The sequence below is a fragment of the Mandrillus leucophaeus genome, unplaced genomic scaffold (assembly GCF_000951045.1).
Source record: "Mandrillus leucophaeus isolate KB7577 unplaced genomic scaffold, Mleu.le_1.0 Scaffold301, whole genome shotgun sequence".
NCBI classification, from domain to species: domain Eukaryota; kingdom Metazoa; phylum Chordata; class Mammalia; order Primates; family Cercopithecidae; genus Mandrillus; species Mandrillus leucophaeus.
In genome coordinates, this window is record NW_012103155.1 from 3,544,708 (window position 1) to 3,555,203 (window position 10,496).

Genomic DNA, 10,496 nt, shown 5'->3' on the forward strand with positions numbered 1-10,496 from the left:
TTTTTTTTTTTTTTTTGGCGACAGAGTTTCACTCTTGTTGCCCAGGCTGGAGTGCAGTGGTGCAATTTTGGCTCACCACAACCTGCGCCTCCCAGGTTCAAGTGATTCTCCTGCCTCAGCCTCCCTAGTAGCTGGGATTACAGGCATGCACCACCTGGCTGGCTAATTTTGTATTTTTAGTAGAGATGGGGTTTCTCCATGTTGTTCAGGCTGGTCTTGAACTCCTGACCTCAGGTTATCTGCCTGCCTTGGCCTCCCAGAATGTTGGGATTATAGGCGTGAGCCACCATGCCCCGTCTCAGGTATCTTTTTGATATAATGACTTCTTTTCCTTTGGGCATATACCCAATAGTGGAAATGCTGGATTGAATGGTAGTTCTCATTTTAGCTCTTTGAGAACTCTCCATACTGTTTCCATAAATGTTGTACTAATTTACATCCCACTGACAGTGTATAAGCATTTCCTTTTCTCCACATCCTCACCAATACCTGGTTTATTTTTGACTTTTTAATAATGGCCATTCTGATTGGTGTAAGATAATATCTTACTGTGGTTTTAATTTGCATTTCCCTGATGATTAGTGATGCTGATTTTTTCATATGCTTGTTCACCATTTGTATATCTTCTTTGAAAAATGTTCATTTCCTTTGCCCATTTTTAAAATGGGGTTATTTGTTTTAATTTCTTATTGATTTGTGTGAGTTGCCTGTAGATCCTGGATATTAGCCCTTTGTCAGATACATAGTTTGCAAATATTTTTTCTCATTCTGTAGAAAATCATAGTTTGCTCTATTGATTGTTTCTTTTGCTGTGCAGAAGCCTTTTAGTTTAAGTCCCATTTGTCTATTTTTGTTTTTGTTGCATTTGCTTTTGAGGACTTAGTCATAACAACTTTGCATGGCCATTGTTCAGAAGAGTTTTTCCTAGGTTTTCTTTGAGGGATTTTTATAGTTTCAGGTATTATGTTTAAGTCTTTAATTTTACCCTAAGTTAATTTTTGTGTGCGGTGAAAGGTGTAGGTCTAGTTTCATTTTTCTGCATATGATTACCCAATTTTGCTAACACCATTTATTGAATAGAGTGTCCTTCCCTATGCATATTTTTGTGGACTTTGTAGAAGATCAGTTGATCATATGAATGTGGCTTTATTTCTGGGTCCTTTATTCTGTTCCATTGAGATCTGATTGTTTATTTTATTTTATTTTTACCAGCATGGCTATAGTAACCATACTGTTTTGGTTACCATAGCCATGCCGTATAATTTGAAGTCAGGTAGCGTGATGCCTCCAGCTGTGTTCTTTTCGCTTATGATTGCTTTGGCTATTCAGGTTCTTTTTTGGTTCCATATAAATTTTAGAATTGTTTTTTCTAATTCAGTAAGAAATGACATTGGTAATTTGATAGGGATTGCATTACATCTGTAGATTGCTTTGGGCAGTTTAGTCATTTTAACAATAATGATTCTTCTAATCCATGAGCATGGGATGTTTTTTCCATTTGTTTGTATAACCTATGATTTATTTCATCAGGGTTTTGTAGTTCTTGTAGAGATTTTTCACCTTCCTGGTTAAATATACTCCTAGTTATTTTATTTTTTATTTGTAGCTACTGTAAGATTGCATTTTTGACTGGTTCCTCAGCTACATCATTATTGGTGTATAGAATCCTACTGATTTTTGCATGCTGATTTTTTTATCCTGAAGCTTTACTGAATTCATTTATCAATCTAAGTTTTTTGGTGGAGTCTTTAGGGTTTCCTAGATATAAGATCATACCATCAGTAAACAGGAAGAGTTTGACTTCCTCTTTTCATTTTGGGTGACTTTTATTTTTTTCTCTTGCCTGATTACTCTGGCGAGGACTTCAAGTACTATGTTGAATAATAGTGGTGAAATTGGGCATCATTTCCTTATTTCTGCTCCTTAGAGGGAATGCTTTCAACTTTTTCCTGTTAAATATGTTATCTGTGGGTTTGTTGCATGTTGCCTTTATTATGTTGAGGTATGTTCCTTCTATGCCTAGTTTGTTGAGGATTTTTATCATAAAGGGATGCTAAATTTTATTGAATGCTTTTCCTGCATCTATGAGATCATCATATGATTATTGTCCTTAACTCCGTTTATGTGATATATCACATTGATTTGCAAATGTTGAACAGTCCTTGTGTCCCTGGGATAAATTCCACCTGATCTTGGTGTATTATCCTTTTGATGTCTATCAGATTGATTTGTTAGTATTTTTTGATGATTTTTGCATCTATGTTCATCAGTGATATTGTTCTGTAGTTTTCTTTTTTTGTTGTGACCTTGTCTGGTTTTGGTATCAGGGTGATATTGGCCTTGAATAATTAATTGGGGAGAATTTCTTTCTCCTGGATTTTTTGAAATACTTTCAGAAGGATTGGCATAAGTTCTTTTTTATAGGTTTGGTAGAATTTGGCTGTGAACTCATCTGGTCCTGGGCTTTTCTTTTGATAGGAGATTTTAAAATACTGATTCAGTCTTGCTACTCATTATTGGTCTGTTCAGGAGTTTTATTTCTTCCTGGTTCAATCTCCGGAGGTTGTATGTTCCAAAGAATGTATCCAATAAAAAGCCATTTAATCACATTCTCTTAGGCTCTGTTTCAAATTATAATGCCCACAAACACCTATCTATCTTCTATCTTCCAACATCACCATATCAGCATAAGGCAGGCAAAATGAAGTTGACCCACAGTCAGGCTTTATTAATATGATCTAGTTACTGTTTCTTCCTTTCCAAAGGTAACTGTCTTCCCCTTTGTACCTGGGGTGATTGACAGTGCAGACATCAAATTATAACATTTTCTTTTATATTTGGGAAATTGGGAGAGTATTTGGGATATTTTACATTTATCTACTTGAGAATAGACAAAGTGGCTAGCACTCAAAAATTCTCATGATGTTGTGAAAGTATCATCAATTTAAATTTTCTCCTGTTAATTTTAACATGTTTATTATATCTAGGACTATTTCTATTGATTTCTTTTTTCTCCTGGTTATGAGCCAAATTACATCTAGTAATTTTTTACTGTATGCTACACGTTATAAAAATCATGTTGAGAGTCTAAGTTATGTTGTTTTTCTTTACAAAGAGTCAATTTTTATTTTGGCAGAAAGTTGATTTATAGATTTGGTGATTCTTTTGAGTGATTGTTTTCAGCTTTGTTTGTGTGAGTCTACAGAGGCCCTGCATTATGACTAAGATATGCCCTATTCCTAAGTTGTGGCTTTTCTGATGTCACATAAAAAATAGGTTTAAAAGATATTGATGCTTAGAAAGCTGTATGAAGTCTATGAGTGGTCAGAATCTCAGCATTGTATGTTCTCTGGAATCTTTATTCAGCTTAAAGACTTCCAGTAGTTGATCCCCATCAAGCCTTGCAGAATTCCACCCTGTGCATACACAACTAAGGATCTGACCAAAGACTCAAGATAATTTCTAATATATTTATGTATTTCCTTCTTTGCATAATCTCTTCCTCTCTGGCACCCTGTTTAGCCAATTCTTACTGTTTCAGCAATCCTTAAGTCTGATGTTAATATTATACATTCAGCAAGACTGATTCAGGTTATACCTCTATCTGAGGCAGTTTGAAAGTGTGCATAGAACAAAAACAGGAGTAAAAGTAGAACTTGTGTTATGTGTTTTTCTTCTCCCAAAGATCACTGTCCCATACTTTCTTTTGTCTAATGCTTGAAAACATCCACCTCATATATTTGCTCTGCTTTGTTGCTATTTACTGCAGGAGGGAAAACCTGATACCTATTAACCTATTATGGCTGAATTTCCAGATAACTTCTAGAAGTAAATCATAACTTTACCTTGTGCCATTCTCATGTGTAAATGTGATACAAGGAAGTTCTGTATCTTGTTAATAGCATGGAGATGAATCTAAAATCTGAAAGAGATCAAGACCAAAATAAATTGAGCCCAAAATACTAGATCAAGCCAGCCTTGATGAACACCCTGTTTCTGAATTTCTAGTTATAGGGCAATATAAATGTTTCCATTGTTAAATTCAATTTGAATTACATTTTCTGTTACTTGTAGGCAAATAATTTTAATTGATATAAGCCCACACATACATTTTTCAAATTATAAGTTAAATCATATTCTAATGAACTGTGAAAAATATTCAGATTTTTTTTATACTGAGTTTTTAATGTGTCAAACATTATATGAAATAAATGCTCCATTGGTTGGGGCTGAATACAATAGAGACTTTTCATAAAGTCACATTTATGCTAATTAAATCCTCAATGCTCAACATTACACAAATATTTGCATAACACTCTGCTAAACAATGACAAAAAAAATAAAAGCATGAATTTATGTCTGTGAACACTTACACATATATATATGTCTACAGAAAGTTCTATAAAGACTAAAAGAAAATGCCAAAAGAAGTTGCTATGGGTAGTAGGATTACAGGCTCTTTTTACTTTTTTTAAAGTAAAAGTAAAATTTACCTTTAAAATTTATTAGTAAAAGTCAAATTTACTAATAATTTACTATACCGTTTGAATTTTTAAAAAAATCTTATGCTTATAATATGATACTATGTTTCCAGCACTGTGATAAATGACACATATTAATTTTCTCTTTAATTTTCACAACAAAAGATAGGATTATATTATTCTCAATTTACTGATGAAGAAATTGAAGCTTTTATTTTAAGTAAATTGTTCAAGATGAAACAATGGAGGAGGTATTACATTTGTAATTAAACATAGCAAGAAAGTTAATTCTTAAAAAAAATAATGAGGCTGGGCACGGTGGCTCATGCCTGTAATCCCCAGCACTTTGGGAGGCCAAGGTGGGCAGATCACAAGGTCAGGAGACCAAGACCATCCTGGCTAACACGGTGAAACCCTGTCTCTACTAAAAAATAGAAAAAATTGGCCGGGCGTGGTGGTGTGTGCCTGTAGCCTCAGCTACTTGGGAGGCTGGGGCAGGAGAATGGCGTGAACCTGGGAGGCGGAGCTTGCAGTGAGCCGAGATCATGCCATTGAACTCCAGCCTGGGCGACAGAGTGAGACTCTGTCTCAAAAATAAATAAATAAATAAATAAATAAAATAATAATAATAATAATACAGGGATACATTTAATGAATGGAAAGATGCTTCTGATATGTTAAGTGACAAAAAGCCAGTTGAAATGCAACTGTCTCAGAAGACCCTCATACCATCCTGGTTATAGACTGGCGAGGTTTTTAACATAGAACATGTGACAATCTTTCTTCTCCTGGAGGAAAAATGGGACCAATGAATTAACATTAGCTTTCCTAATACGCTCAGTACCATAACGGTTTAAGAGAAGATAGAGGGTCTAAAAGATCTATATTACATACAGCCCTATCTTCTAGAGTTTTGGTTTATAGTTCTTTTAATGATTTTATTAGGGAACAAAAAAATTGTTCTTCAGTGCTTCAATGAAGCCAAGAAAAAGAAGGTACAATTAGATGGGAATATTATTCTGCTTTGAAGAAATTTACAGATTGTACCCACAAAGTTTGACTATAAAACCCCCCTTTTTGTCCTAATATTTTTCCTGGAAAAGGTCTAGATGACTTGCATGTTTGAAAGAGAGTCTCACTAGCAGATGGTTGAGAAGCAGTTTAGGTAATATCTGACCCAAACATCTGACCCGTCCTTAGGTCATGACCCAAGTCATGACCTTGGGTACAAAATAGACAAACAAATCTGACTGAGCTCTCTCAGTATTCTGAAACCTCTGTTTCATTGTTTTGAAAATAAATCGTCAAAGAAGATAACCTTGGTTTTGGCAAGAATCACATGTTGCTTCTGCTAATCTGTGTTTATACTTTGTTCTCTAATGAATGCATATTATTTATGTAATAAGGCAATGTATTATTTAAGAGTTTTAGGATTGTAGTGAGTCTTAGCTATTATCTAGTTCAAATTCATTTTCCTCCTTTACAGTAGAGTAGCCTGAGGTCTATTGAGAGCAAATATCTGTCTCACATGGAATTAGTAGTGCTACTGCTTAGTAGTGCTTTGCTAAAGATTTTGGCTGACACACTCTCTAAAATTTATTTATTTGTTACATAATACATTTTTTTGCACCCTTATCTGAGAGCTTCTTCAGATTTTTTTTAAATAAAGGAGAAATCTGAACAATTGTCATGTGAGTTTGAAATCTGTAGGCTCTATTAAAGCATTTTCTTTTTTTTTTTCTAATTGTATGGAGATTTCAGTGTCAGATATTTAGCGTGAATATTTTGTATCATTTTTTTCTTGCCGTTTAAAAACATTTCTGCTCTAATCTCTAGCCCATCCAAAGACATATTTTGCGTCTTTTTCATTCTTAGAGGTTGCATTGAAGTGATATTTTTGTTTTCTTTCGTGAATGAGATCTTCCAATATAAGGACTGTTTCTTTTGAATGGGGATTTATCTCAGTGGTTTACAAACTCTTAAAAACTTTGCAGATTCTGGCTTTTGAAGGTCAAGTACTCTTTGTACAAATAGCATTTCACTGAATGAGATCTTTGTTAACTTTATTTAGTATTTTTTCACCTTTAACTTCTCTTGGCAGCTTTATTATGATACATGACAGTTATTTTCTTAGAGGGACCTAAATCACAGCATTCACATACAGTTTTTTTTTTTTCTTCATGAAGATTTTCTAAATTTAAAAAGTTTTTGTTTCACTGTCCACTTTTGCATCTTTTATATATGTACTATTCAGGATTTTGTTTGATTGCAAGAGACAAAAATCCTGGTCAAGAGTTGCTTAAAGTATGGAGGTTTCTTTTTGTTACACAGAAGAAATACAATGTGTATAAGTTAAGTTACTCAAGCATGTCATCAAATACTATGGCTTTTCCTATATTTCCACTTGACCAACATTTATTGGTTGCTTTTTCCTCATAGTTACAGAATAATTGCTGAATAAATTCTATCTAAAACTGAGTGAAGTTTTTCGATTTTGGGTTTGTTTCTCCTTTAAGGAAACAATGAACATTCAGTAAAGTGGGGGATAGATTTCAGAGGAGGTGTCTTGAAAAGGTGTTTGAGAGGGTGTAGAGATTGGTGAGAACTGTCTTCTTTTTTCCATCCACCTTTTAACTTTTTCTTTCAATCCAAGCCTGACCTTTGGTACCCAGCTCCCTATCAGAAACAGGAAGCTAATCTCTGGAATATTGATGTCTACTGAAAAGTTGGAAACGCAAGGTTGGATCTTAATCAGTCATTAAATAGGGACCTTTTGGGTCCAGACTAGGTAATCATGAATGATAAATGTGTCTCACAAAATCCTGTAATATTGATGTTATCTAGAGCCCCATACCATTTGAAGATCTGGTTCAACATGTCCTGAACCGCTAGTTTACAGCTTGTGAGAATCTTCTCCTGATTTCTGTGAATTCCTGTGAATTCTTAATCTTACTTCTTGTTTCCTCTTTGCCTTTTTGCACTTGAGTTTATACTTCTGCACTTTTTCTTTTAAACCTCAAATTTAAAGATGAAGCCAAATCTCCACGGTTTTTCAGAAAACTCCAATTCAATGTTTTATGAGCTCAATGTTGATATAGCTTGGATATTTGTCCCCGCCAAATCTTATGTTGAAATTTATCCTCAGTGTTGGAGGTGGGGTCTGGTGGGATGTGTTTGGGTCATGGAGGTGGATCCCTCGTGAGTGGGCTGGTGCCGTCCCAGTGGTAATAAGTGAGTTCTTGCTCTATTAGCTGACATGAGAGCTGATTCTTTAAAAGAGCATGACACCCCTCCCCTCTTTCTTGTTCCTGCTATCGTCATGTGACATGTTGACTCCTACTCCCCTTCTATCGTAATTTGAAGCTTCCTGATATCCTCACAAGAAGCAAATGCTGGTGTCATGCTTCTTGTATAGCCCTGGTGAACTATGAGCCAAATAAACCTCTTTTCCTTATAAGTTATGAAATAGCAGCCTCAGATATTTCTTTATAGCAACACAAAAACAGACTGACTATTTACTATAGGTCTTAGGGACTTTAATATCTATGATTTAGCCTTATATCATTTTCTGGCCTCATGCTTGATACTGCACGGTCCTCTACAAGTCCTCAATCAAACTGGGAGAGCAATTCAGGCTCCTACCTCAGCTGCTTTTGTGGGGAACAGTCTCACCAGGCAAGCCCGTTTCCCAGATTTCCACAAATTTTTGAAAATAAATCATTCTGTAAATTGATAAGTCTATTAGCTAGAGATATTTTTGTTGATTTTGATAGAAGCCAAACTCAAAGTAATTAGGGAAAAATGGGACTTTATTAACTCATAACACTGAAATATCTAGATACAACATTGCCTTAGTCAGAGTTTGAGACAAATCAGAAAAAAAAAATATATTCTTGATACGGCCATGAGAGTTCCTTTTCCTAGTATTGCTTCACTCGCAGATAGGCTATATTTTTGTTTGTTTTTTGTTTGTTTCATATGGTTTTATTTTAAAATTATATTTTTTGAAATTGTTTACATTTGTTGGATTTTATGATAGTTGGGAATCTTACAAGTTTTCTACCACAGATCATTTAGCCCCAGGACCTGCTATTGACCAACTGTGTGGTCTGGATCAAGTCACTTAACCATATCTGTTAAATGGGAATAATATTACTGGTCTCAGAGGATTTTTAAAAGATTAAATGAGTTGATTCATGTCCTAGTTTTCTTAAAGTTTTTAATTTTAATTTTTAAATGGATATACAGTAGGTATATATGTATTTATGGGGTACATGAGATATTTTGATATAGGCAAACAATGTGTAATAATCACATCAAGGTAGATGTGGTATCCATCACCTCAAGCATTTATCATTTCTTCATGTTATAAATATCCCAATTATAGTCTGTTATTTTAAAATGTAGAATAGATTACTGTTGACTGTGGTGACCCTGTTGTGCTCTTAAATATTAGACCTTATTCATTCTATCTAACTATATTGTTTGTGCCCATTAACCATCCCCACTTCCTCCCCATCTACCTATCCTTTCCAATCTCTGGTAGCTATCATTCTACTGTCTATCTCCATGAGTTCAACTGTTTTAATTTTTAGCTCTCATGTATAAATGAGAACATGCAAAGTTTGTCTTTCTGTACCTGGCTTATTTCACTTAATATGAAGACTTTCAGTTCCATGCCTGTTGTTGCAAATAACAAGATCTCATTTTTTTTTAATGACTGAATAGTACTCTATTATGTATATGTACCACAAATTTCTTTAACCATTTGTTTGTTGATGGATACTTAGGTTGCTTCCAAATCTTGGCTATTGTGAATAGTGCTGCAATAGACATGGGGATGCAGATATCTTTGTTATACTTATTTCCTTTCTTTTGGGTATATACCTAGCAGTGGGATTGCTAGATCATATGATAGTTCTTATTTTAGATTTTTGAGGAACCTCTATACTGTTCTCCAGTGACTGTACTACTAGATTACATTCCCACCAACAGTGTGTGAGGGTTTCCTTTTCTCCATATCCTCACTAATATTTGTTATTGCCTGTCTTTTGGATCAAAGCCATTTTAACTGGAGGGAGCTGATATCTCATCGTAGTTGTGATTTGCATTTCTCAGATGCTCAATGATGTTGAGCACTTTTTGAAAATACCTGTTGCCATTTGTATGTCTTCTTTTGTGAAATCAAATTTTAAAATCAGATTATTAGATATTTTTTCCTATGGAGTTGCTTGAGCTCCTTATATATTCTGGTAATTAATCCCTTGTCAGATGGACAATTTGCAAATACGTTTTTCCATTCTGTGGGTTGCTGTTGATTGTTTCCTTTGCTTTACAGAAGCTTTTTAACTTGATGTGATCCGTTTGTCCATTTTTGCTTTGATTTCCTCTGCTTATGGGGTATAACTCAAGAAATCTTTGCTTTAACCAATGTCCTTGAGAGTTTCCCTAATGTTTCTTTTAGTAGTTTCATAGCTTAAGGTCTTAGATTTAAGTATTTAGTCTATTTTGATTTTGTTTTCGTATATGGTGAGATATAAGGGTCTAGTTTCATTCTTCTGTGTATGGCTATCCAGTTTTTCCAGCACCATTTATTGCAGAGGCCACCATTTCCCTAAGGTCCTTGGCATCTTTGTTAAAAATAAGTTCACTATAACTATATGGATTTATTTCCGGTTTCTCTAGTCTGTTCCATTTGTCAGTGTGCCTGTTTTTATGCAAGTATCATGTGGTTTTGGTTACCATAATTCTGTAGCATAATTTGAAGTCAAGGAATGTGATTCCTCCAGTTTTGTTCTTTTTGCTGAGGATGGCTTTGGCTATACTGGGTCTTTCGTGGTTCCATACAAATTTTAAGATTATTTTTTCTATTCCTGTGAAGAATGCCATTAGTATTTTGATAGGAATTGCATCAAATATGCATATTGTTTTGGGTAGTATGGACATTTGAACAATATTAATTCTTCCAACCCATGAATATGAGATATGTTTCCATTTTTTTGTGTCCGCTTCAAT